This window comes from Somniosus microcephalus, unplaced genomic scaffold (assembly GCF_052327205.1).
Source record: "Somniosus microcephalus isolate GS21.2 unplaced genomic scaffold, FLI_Smic_1.0 unresolved_chr5, whole genome shotgun sequence".
Classification (NCBI taxonomy): Eukaryota; Metazoa; Chordata; class Chondrichthyes; order Squaliformes; family Somniosidae; genus Somniosus; species Somniosus microcephalus.
In genome coordinates this window covers 15,416,650-15,425,602 of record NW_028225183.1, presented here as the reverse complement: position 1 = coordinate 15,425,602, position 8,953 = coordinate 15,416,650, and the positions used below count along the sequence as shown (strand labels likewise).

The 8,953-nt window shown below is 45.4% G+C and overlaps 1 non-coding gene across 1 annotated transcript; it reads right to left on the bottom strand.

The window, feature by feature from the left end:
• Window positions 1-8,197: 8,197 nt before the first annotated feature.
• Window positions 8,198-8,269, bottom strand: trnae-uuc (transfer RNA glutamic acid (anticodon UUC)). The gene has a single exon. It is a non-coding gene; the product is annotated as a tRNA-Glu (tRNA).
• Between the last annotated feature and the right edge of the window lie 684 nt (window positions 8,270-8,953).

The following is an 8,953-nucleotide window of genomic DNA, read 5'->3' as shown; positions in this document are numbered from 1 at the left end:
TCTTATATCTGTTTTTATATTTTTTGCTAATTTACTTTCATAATCTATCTTCCCTTTCTTAATCAATCTTTTTGTTATTTTTTGCTGTCTTTTAAAGTTTTCCCAATCCTCTATCATCCCACTAGATTTGGCGACCTTATATGCCCTTGTTTTTAGTCGAATACAATCCTTAATTTATTTACTTAGCCACGGATGGCTGTCTTTTCTTTTACACCCTTTACTTTTCAGCGGAATATTTTTTTTTTTGGAAGTTTTAAAATAACTCCTTAAATGTACACCACTGATCATGTATCGTCTTACCCTTTAATCTATTTTCCCAATCCACTCTACTCAATTCCGCTCTCATAACTTCATAGTCTCCTTTATTCAAGCTTAGCACGCTTGTTTGAGATCCCACCTTCTCACCCTCTAATTGAATATGGAATTCAACCATGTTATGGTCACTCATTCCAAGGGGATCCTTTACTAGGACATTTTTAATTAATCCTGTCTCGTTACACAGGACCAGATCTAAGGTTGCTTGCCCCCTGGTCGGTTCAGTTACATACTGCTCAAGAAACCCATCCCTAATGCACTCAATGAACTTATCCTCAAGGCAGCCCTGCCCAATTTGATTTGTCCAATTAATATGATTGTTAAAATCCCCCATAATTATAGATGTTCCCTTATTACAAGCCTCAACTATTTCCTGATTGATACTCCATCCAACAGTGTTGCCATTGTTTGGAGGCCTATAGACTACGCCCACTAGTGTTTTTTCCCCTTATTATTCCTTACCTCCACCCAAACTGTTTCATTATCCTGATGTTTTGACACAATATCATTTCTCTGTATTACAGTGATTCCTTCCTTTATTAACATAGCCACCCCACCTCCCCTTCCTTCCTGCCTGTCCTTCCTGATCGTTAAATGACCTGGTATGTTTAATTCCCGGGCATTGTCACCCTGCAGCCATGTTTCTGTAATGGCCACAAGATCATACCCATATGTAGTTATTTGTGTCATTAACTCGTCTATTTTGTTGTGAATGCTACGTGCATTCAGAGCGAATGCTACGTGCATTCAGATAGAGAACTTTCAAATATGTTTTGTGACACTTAGTTCCTGCTTTTGCACTTTTTATTACTTTACCTTTTACTCCATACCTTCTGCCCCTTCCTGACACGCTCTGGTTTTTAATTTACCCACTGCTACCTAAGTCTATCACCTTCTTTGTTGTCATTTTTATTATTTGCTCTCTTGGAACCTCCCCCCCACTAGTTAGTTTAAAGCCCTCTCTACAGCCCTAGTTATATGATCCGCCAGGACTCTAGCCCCAACACTGGCCAAGTGAAGCCCGTCCGAACGGAACAGCTACCTCCTGCCCCAGTACTGGTGCCAGTGTCCCAGGAAGCAAAACCCATTTCTCCCACACCAGTCTTTGAGCCACGCATTTAACTCTCTAATTTTATTTGTCCTAGCCAAATTCGCTCGTGGCTCAGGTAATAATCCAGAGATTATTACCCTTGTGGTTCTGCTTTTTAATTTGGCCCCTAGCTGCTCAAACTCCCTCAGCAGAACCTCCTTCCTTGTCCTATCTATGTCGTTGGTACCAACATGGACCACGACAACTGGATCCTCCCCCTCCCACTCAAAGTTCCTCTCCAGTCCAGAGAAGATGTCCTTAACCCTGGCACCGGGCAGGCAACACAGCCTTCGGGACTCTCGCTCTCGGCTGCAAAGAACTCTATCTATCCCCTTAACGATACTATCCCCTACCACTACAAGATTTCTTTTAAGTCCCCCACTTGAATGGCCCCCTGCTCCACGGTGCTGTGGCCAGGTTGCTCATCCTCCCCTCAGTCCCTGTTCCCATCCTCACAGGGAGTAAGAGCCTCAAACCTGTTGGACAAGAGCAAGCGCTGCGGCTCCTCCAACACTACCTCCTGGATCCCCGTACCTGCCTCACTTCTAGTCACACCTTCCTGACCCTGGCCACGGACTACATCTGAATTAATTAATCTAATTGGTGTGAATACCTCGTGATACACAGAGTCCAGGTAACTCTCCCCCTCCCTGATGTGTCTCAGTGTTTGAAGCTCAGACTCCAGCTCTTCAACACGGAGCCGGTGTTTTCTCGAGCAGCCAACAATTACTGCAAATGTGATCACCGTGAGCATCAATGGTGGTCACCAGCTCCCACATATTGCAGCAGCAACACATCACCTGATCTCCCATTCTATGTAATTAATTAAATTTATTAATATTATTCTTAAATACCCTCTGCCCCGATTCTGGATGTTGAATATCACACCTTAGAAATTATAAACCAAAGAGATTTAAGCTTAAAAAGGGAGAAACACTTACCAACCAATCATTAACCGCTTTCTGGTGACGTCACACTTGGATTACTTTTTACCTCTCTCCTTCCCTCCGAGTTTCCAGACTGGAGATTGGTAAACCTTACCTGGTCTGTGGGACTTTTATAGCCCCGCTCTGCCGCTCAGGATTCCCGCCGATGCTGTGAGGCCTTACCTGGTCTCTGGGACTTTTATAGCCCCGCTCTGCCGCTCGAGAATCCCGCCGACGCTTTCCTTCAGAATTCTATCCAATATTTTTCCCACCACCATGGTTAGGTTGACTGGCCTGTAATTACTCTGTCTAACCTTAGCTCACTTTTTAAACCAGGGTACCACATTAGCAGTCCTCCATTACTCCGGCACCACACCTGAAGCCAGAGAAGATTGGAAGGTGATGGTCAGGGACTTTGCTATTTCCTCTTTCGCTTTGCTTAACAGCCTGGGATACATTTCATCCGAGCCTGGGGATTTAACCACTTTTAGAGCTGCGAATCCCCTTAGTACTTCCTCTCTCACTATGTTTATTTCATCTAAAACTTCACACTCATTCCCACTGATAGCAATGTCTGCATTGCCTGCTCCTTTGTGAAGACGGACGCAAAATATTCATTAAGAACGCTACTGATGTCTCCCGCCTCCACACACAGATAACCCTCATGATCTCTAATAGGCCCTACACTTTCTTTAGTTATACTCTTAAACTTAAAATATTCATTAATATCTTTCGTGTTTCCGGGATTTTACTTGCCAAGAATTGTTCATGTACTCACTTTGCTTTCTTAATTTCGTTTTTAATTGCAGTCCTGTACTTTCCGTACTCCTCTAAACATTCTGCAGTATTTAGCACTCGGTATCTCTCATCCACCTCCCTTTTATTCTTTCTACTAGCCTGTATGTCCACAGAAATCCAGGGGAATGTACATTTGTTAGTCCCAACGTTTATCTTTAAGGGCACCAGCCCCACGGGCATTCGGCCCGGGGGAGAGTGCCTCGACACAATATCAGTCCCAGTGAGCCCATTGCAGAAAGTGTGAGAGTGAGTGTGTGAATGACCCCGATCACCGGCCCCGCAGCCCGGGTGGGAGCAGCTCACCACAATTTCAGGCCCAGGGAGGCCAGTGTCGACAGTGCGTGAGTGAGTTTGTGAATGTCCCCGAACACCGGACCCTCGGGCGGCCTGGAAGAAAGCGACTCGCCACAATATCAGGCCCAAGGAGCCCAGTGTAGACAGTGTGTAACAGAAAGCAGAGAGTTGGGATAAATGGTTCATTCTCAGACTGGCAACCAGTAACTAGTGGCGTTCCGCAGGGGTCAGTGCTGGGTCCCCAACTCTTTACAATCTATATTAACGATTTGGAGGAGGGGACCGAGTGTAAAATAACAAAGTTTGCAGATGATGCAAAGATTGGAAGGAAAATAGTGAATGAGGGGGACATAAAAAACCTGCAATGGGACATAGACAGGCTAAGTAAGTGGGCAGAGATTCGGCAGATGGAATACAATACTGGAAAGTGTGAGGGTATGCACTTTGATGGGAAAAATCATAGAGCATGTTATTATCTGAATGACAAGAAACTGGAAAGTACTGTAGTAGAAAGGGATTGGGGGTCCTGGTGCACGAAACTCAAAAAGTAAGTATGCAGGTGCAGCAAGTGATCAAGATGGCCAAGGGAATGTTGGCTTTTATTGCTAGGGGGAGAGAATATAAAAACAGGGAGGTATTGTTGCAATTGTACAAGGTATTGTTGAGACCGTACCTGGAATACTGCATACAGTTTTGGTGTCCTTACTTAAGAAAAGACATACTTGCTCTCGAGTCAGTACAAAGAAGGTGCACTCGGTTAATCCCGGGGATGAGGGGGTGGACATATGAGGAAATGTTGAGTAGATTGGGACTCTACTCATTGGAGGTCAGAAGAATGAGAGGCGATCTTATTGAAATATATAAGATATCAGATCGCTTTCACGCCAGGCAAACTTTTCGTACAAGATGACATCTTTTAGACGAGAACACAAAGGACATGTTCACTAAGCCACAGCATCAAGTGCGGGAAGGCGTCCATTTGCCATATATTTCCTTCTATGCTTTTCTCAGAGACAGAGGCATAAAGTCAGAGAAAAGCCGTCGGGGAAGTGAAAACTGAACATCATAATATCCACGACATTGTCGAGGAAATGGTTATGCAGTGCTTGAGACAAACCAGCAAACACAAACAAAATACCCGTATGTGCTCTCTTTGTGTGGGTATGTCTCAGATATCCATCTCAGTGTCATGCATTCATGGAGGCTGGCAGCACGGTGGGAGGCCATTCGGCCAATCGTGCCTGTGCTGTCTCTTTGAAAGAGCAGTCGTGCTTCCTCCCGCTGTTATCTCATTTTCCCTCTCCCTCCTCAGTGCCCCACACAACAGGCAAACAGAAGGAGAACACTCTACTAACGAGGAACTGGTGCAGGGAGTTGTTATAAATTTCGTCATGTACATATTTTAAAATTATTTTCGTTCATTTTGTTCTATTCAACTTTTCCCAGGGTCTTTTTAAGGAGCTGCCCAAAGGTTTAAAATTGGGGATGTTAAAAATACTCCCCGTCGGGGAATTGAACCCCGGTCTCCCGCGCGACAGGCGGGGATACTCACCACTATACTAACGAGGAACTGAAAGGTGCCGAATCTGTCAGAGCAAAAATCGACCTGTGAACAGAGGGACAGAGGCAGAAGGGACAGAAATAAGAATAAGAACAGAAGGAATAGGAGCAGGAGTGGGCCATTCGGCCCCTCGAGCCTGCCCCGCCATTCAATAAGATCATGGCTGATCAGATCTTCTACTCAACGCCACTTTCCTGCCCGCTCCCCATAACCCTTGACTCCACTGCAGCTCAAATATATGTCTATCTCCACCTTGAATATATTTAGTGACTCCGCCTCCACAGCTCTCTGGGGTAGAGGATTCCAAAGATTCACGACATTCTGAGAGAAGAAATTCCTCCTCATCTCCGTTTTAAATGGGCGACCGGATATCCTGGAGCTTTGCCCCCTAGTTGTAGATTCCCCCAGGAGGGGAAACATCCTCCCTGCATCTATCCTGTCAAGCACCCTCAGAATCCTATACAGAGAGAGACAGGGACAAAGAGGGAGACAAAGATAGACAAACAGAGCGAGACACTCAGTTTGACGTCTTGCAGAGTGGTCCGAGGGATAAGGAACTTCAGTTATGTTGAGAGTTTGTGATTGTTTTCCTCAGACGGTTAAGAGGAAATTTAATAAGAGGCTTTCAAAATTACAAGGGGATTTGATTGAGGTAATAAGGAGAAACGCTTGCCAGTGGCAGGTATGACGGTAACCAGAGGAGACCAATTGAAGATAACAGAATCAGTATGGGGAGAATTGTATTACGCAGCAAGGGCTCAGGCCTACTGAATATCTTACTGCTTAGAAATGTTATCACGGCCCAACTCTCTCTCACTAAAGTCTTGCACACGTTGCTAACTTTCAAATGTTGCATTCTTCACACTGGCGTTGAGTTGATTGATAGCCGTGCTGTGATAAGCTAAGTTTGTTAGGGGGGTGCAGCCTGCAAGAAAATACATGGAAGTTTGATAATAACCGTGACTGTTCTGACACTGTCAGCTGCAGTTAAATGTGGGCATGTACACGTTTAAATTGTCTCGTTCCAAATGTAATTTCCTGCTGACTTTGAAACAGCAGGCATTTTACAGAAGGCAAGGAAGTGCATTGTGTACCTGTTGAGGCAGCAGCAGTGTTGAAATTGCAAAGGTTGATCAGGAGCAGGCATTGCTTCGCGCGGGTGCATTGATTGGAGGCATTTTTAACAGCCTCAAAACGCACTGTTTCCTAACCGGGAATCGAACCCGGGCCGCGACGGTGAAAGCGCCGAATCTTCACCACTAGACCACCAGGGAAGCTACAAGAAACTGCCTGCCAGCAAGCAGAGCAACGCAGGCTTTCCTCCTTGCTGCTTTGAAATTCAGATCACTTTCACGCCAGGCAAACTTTTCGTACAAGATGACATCTTTTAGACGAGAACACAAAGGACATGTTCACTAAGCCACAGCATCAAGTGCGGGAAGGCGTCCATTTGCCATATATTTCCTTCTATGCTTTTCTCAGAGGCATAAAGTCAGAGAGAAGCCGTCGGGGAAGTGAAAACTGAACATCATATTATCCACGACATTGTAGAGGAAATGGTTATGCAGTGCTTGAGACAAAGCAGCAAAAACACACAAAATACCCGTATGTGCTCTCTTTGTGTGGGTATCTCTCAGATATCCATCTCAGTGTCATGCATTCATGGAGGCTGGCAGCACGGTGGGAGGCCATTCGGCCAATCGTGCCTGTGCTGTCTCTTTGAAAGAGCAGTCGTGCTTTCTCCCGCTGTTATCTCATTTTCTCTCTCCCTCCTCAGTGCCCCACACAACAGGCAAACAGAAGGAGAACACTCTACTAACGAGGAACTGGTGCAGGGAGTTGTTATAAATTTCGTCATGTACATATTTTAAAATTATTTTCGTTCATTTGGTTCTATTCAACTTTTCCCAGGGTCTTTTTAAGGAGCTGCCCAAAGGTTTAAAATTGGGGATGTTAAAAATTCTCCCCGTCGGGGAATTGAACCCCGGTCTCCCGCGCGACAGGCGGGGATACTCACCACTATACTAACGAGGAACTGAAAGGTGCCGAATCTGTCAGAGCAAAAATCGACCTGTGAACAGAGGGACAGAGGCAGAAGGGACAGAAATAAGAATAAGAACAGAAGGAATAGGAGCAGGAGTGGGCCATTCGGCCCCTCGAGTCTGCCCCGCCATTCAATAAGATCATGGCTGATCAGATCTTCTACTCAACGCCACTTTCCTGCCCGCTCCCCATAACCCTTGACTCCACTGCAGCTCAAATATATGTCTATCTCCACCTTGAATATATTCAGTGACTCCGCCTCCACAGCTCTCTGGGGTAGAGGATTCCAAAGATTCACGACATTCTGAGAGAAGAAATTCCTCCTCATCTCCGTTTTAAATGGGCGACCGGATATCCTGGAGCTTTGCCCCCTAGTTGTAGATTCCCCAAGGAGGGGAAACATCCTCCCTGCATCTATCCTGTCAAGCACCCTCAGAATCCTATACAGAGAGAGACAGGGACAAAGAGGGAGACAAAGATAGACATACAGAGCGAGACACTCAGTTTGACGTCTTGCAGAGTGGTCCGAGGGATAAGGAACTTCAGTTATGTTGAGAGTTTGTGATAGTTTTCCTCAGACGGTTAAGAGGAAATTTAATAAGAGGCTTTCAAAATTACAAGGGGATTTGATTGAGGTAATAAGGAGAAACGCTTGCCAGTGGCAGGTATGACGGTAACCAGAGGAGATCAATTGAAGATAACAGAATCAGTATTGGGAGAATTGTATTACGCAGCAAGGGCTCAGGCCTACTGAATATCTTACTGCTTAGAAATGTTATCACGGCCCAACTCTCTCTCACTAAAGTCTTGCACACGTTGCTAACTTTCAAATGTTGCATTCTTCACACTGGCGTTGAGTTGATTGATAGCCGTGCTGTGATATGCTAAGTTTGTTAGGGGGGTGCAGCCTGCAAGAAAATACATGGAAGTTTGATAATAACCGTGACTGTTCTGACACTGTCAGCTGCAGTTAAATGTGGGCATGTACACGTTTAAATTGTCTCGTTCCAAATGTAATTTCCTGCTGACTTTGAAACAGCAGGCATGGAAGTGCATTGTGTACCTGTTGAGGCAGCAGCAGTGTTGAAATTGCAAAGGTTGATCAGGAGCAGGCATTGCTTCGCGCGGGTGCATTGATTGGAGGCATTTCTAACAGCCCAAAACGCACTATTCCCTAACCGGGAATCGAACCCGGGCCGCGGCGGTGAAAGCGCCGAATCTTAACCACTAGACCACCAGGGAAGCTACAAGAAGCTGCCTGCCAGCAAGCAGAGCAACGCAGACTTTCCTCCTTGCTGCTTTGAAATTCAGATCACTTTCACGCCAGGCAAACTTTTCGTACAAGATGACATATTTTAGACGAGAACACAAAGGACATGTTCACTAAGCCACAGCATCAAGTGCGGGAAGGCGTCCATTTGCCATATATTTCCTTCTATGCTTTTCTCAGAGTCAGAGGCATAAAGTCAGAGAGAAGCCGTCGGGGAAGTGAAAACTGAACATCATATTATCCACGACATTGGAGAGGAAATGGTTATGCAGTGCTTGAGACTAAGCAGCAAAAACACACAAAATACCCGTATGTGCTCTCTTTGTGTGGGTATCTCTCAGATATCCATCTCAGTGTCATGCATTCATGGAGGCTGGCAGCACGGTGGGAGGCCATTCGGCCAATCGTGCCTGTGCTGTCTCTTTGAAAGAGCAGTCGTGCTTTCTCCCGCTGTTATCTCATTTTCTCTCTCCCTCCTCAGTGCCCCACACAACAGGCAAACAGAAGGAGAACACTCTACTAACGAGGAACTGGTGCAGGGAGTTGTTATAAATTTCGTCATGTACATATTTTAAAATTATTTTCGTTCATTTGGTTCTATTCAACTTTTCCCAGGGTCTTTTTAAGGAGCTGCCCAAAGGATTAAAATTGGGGAT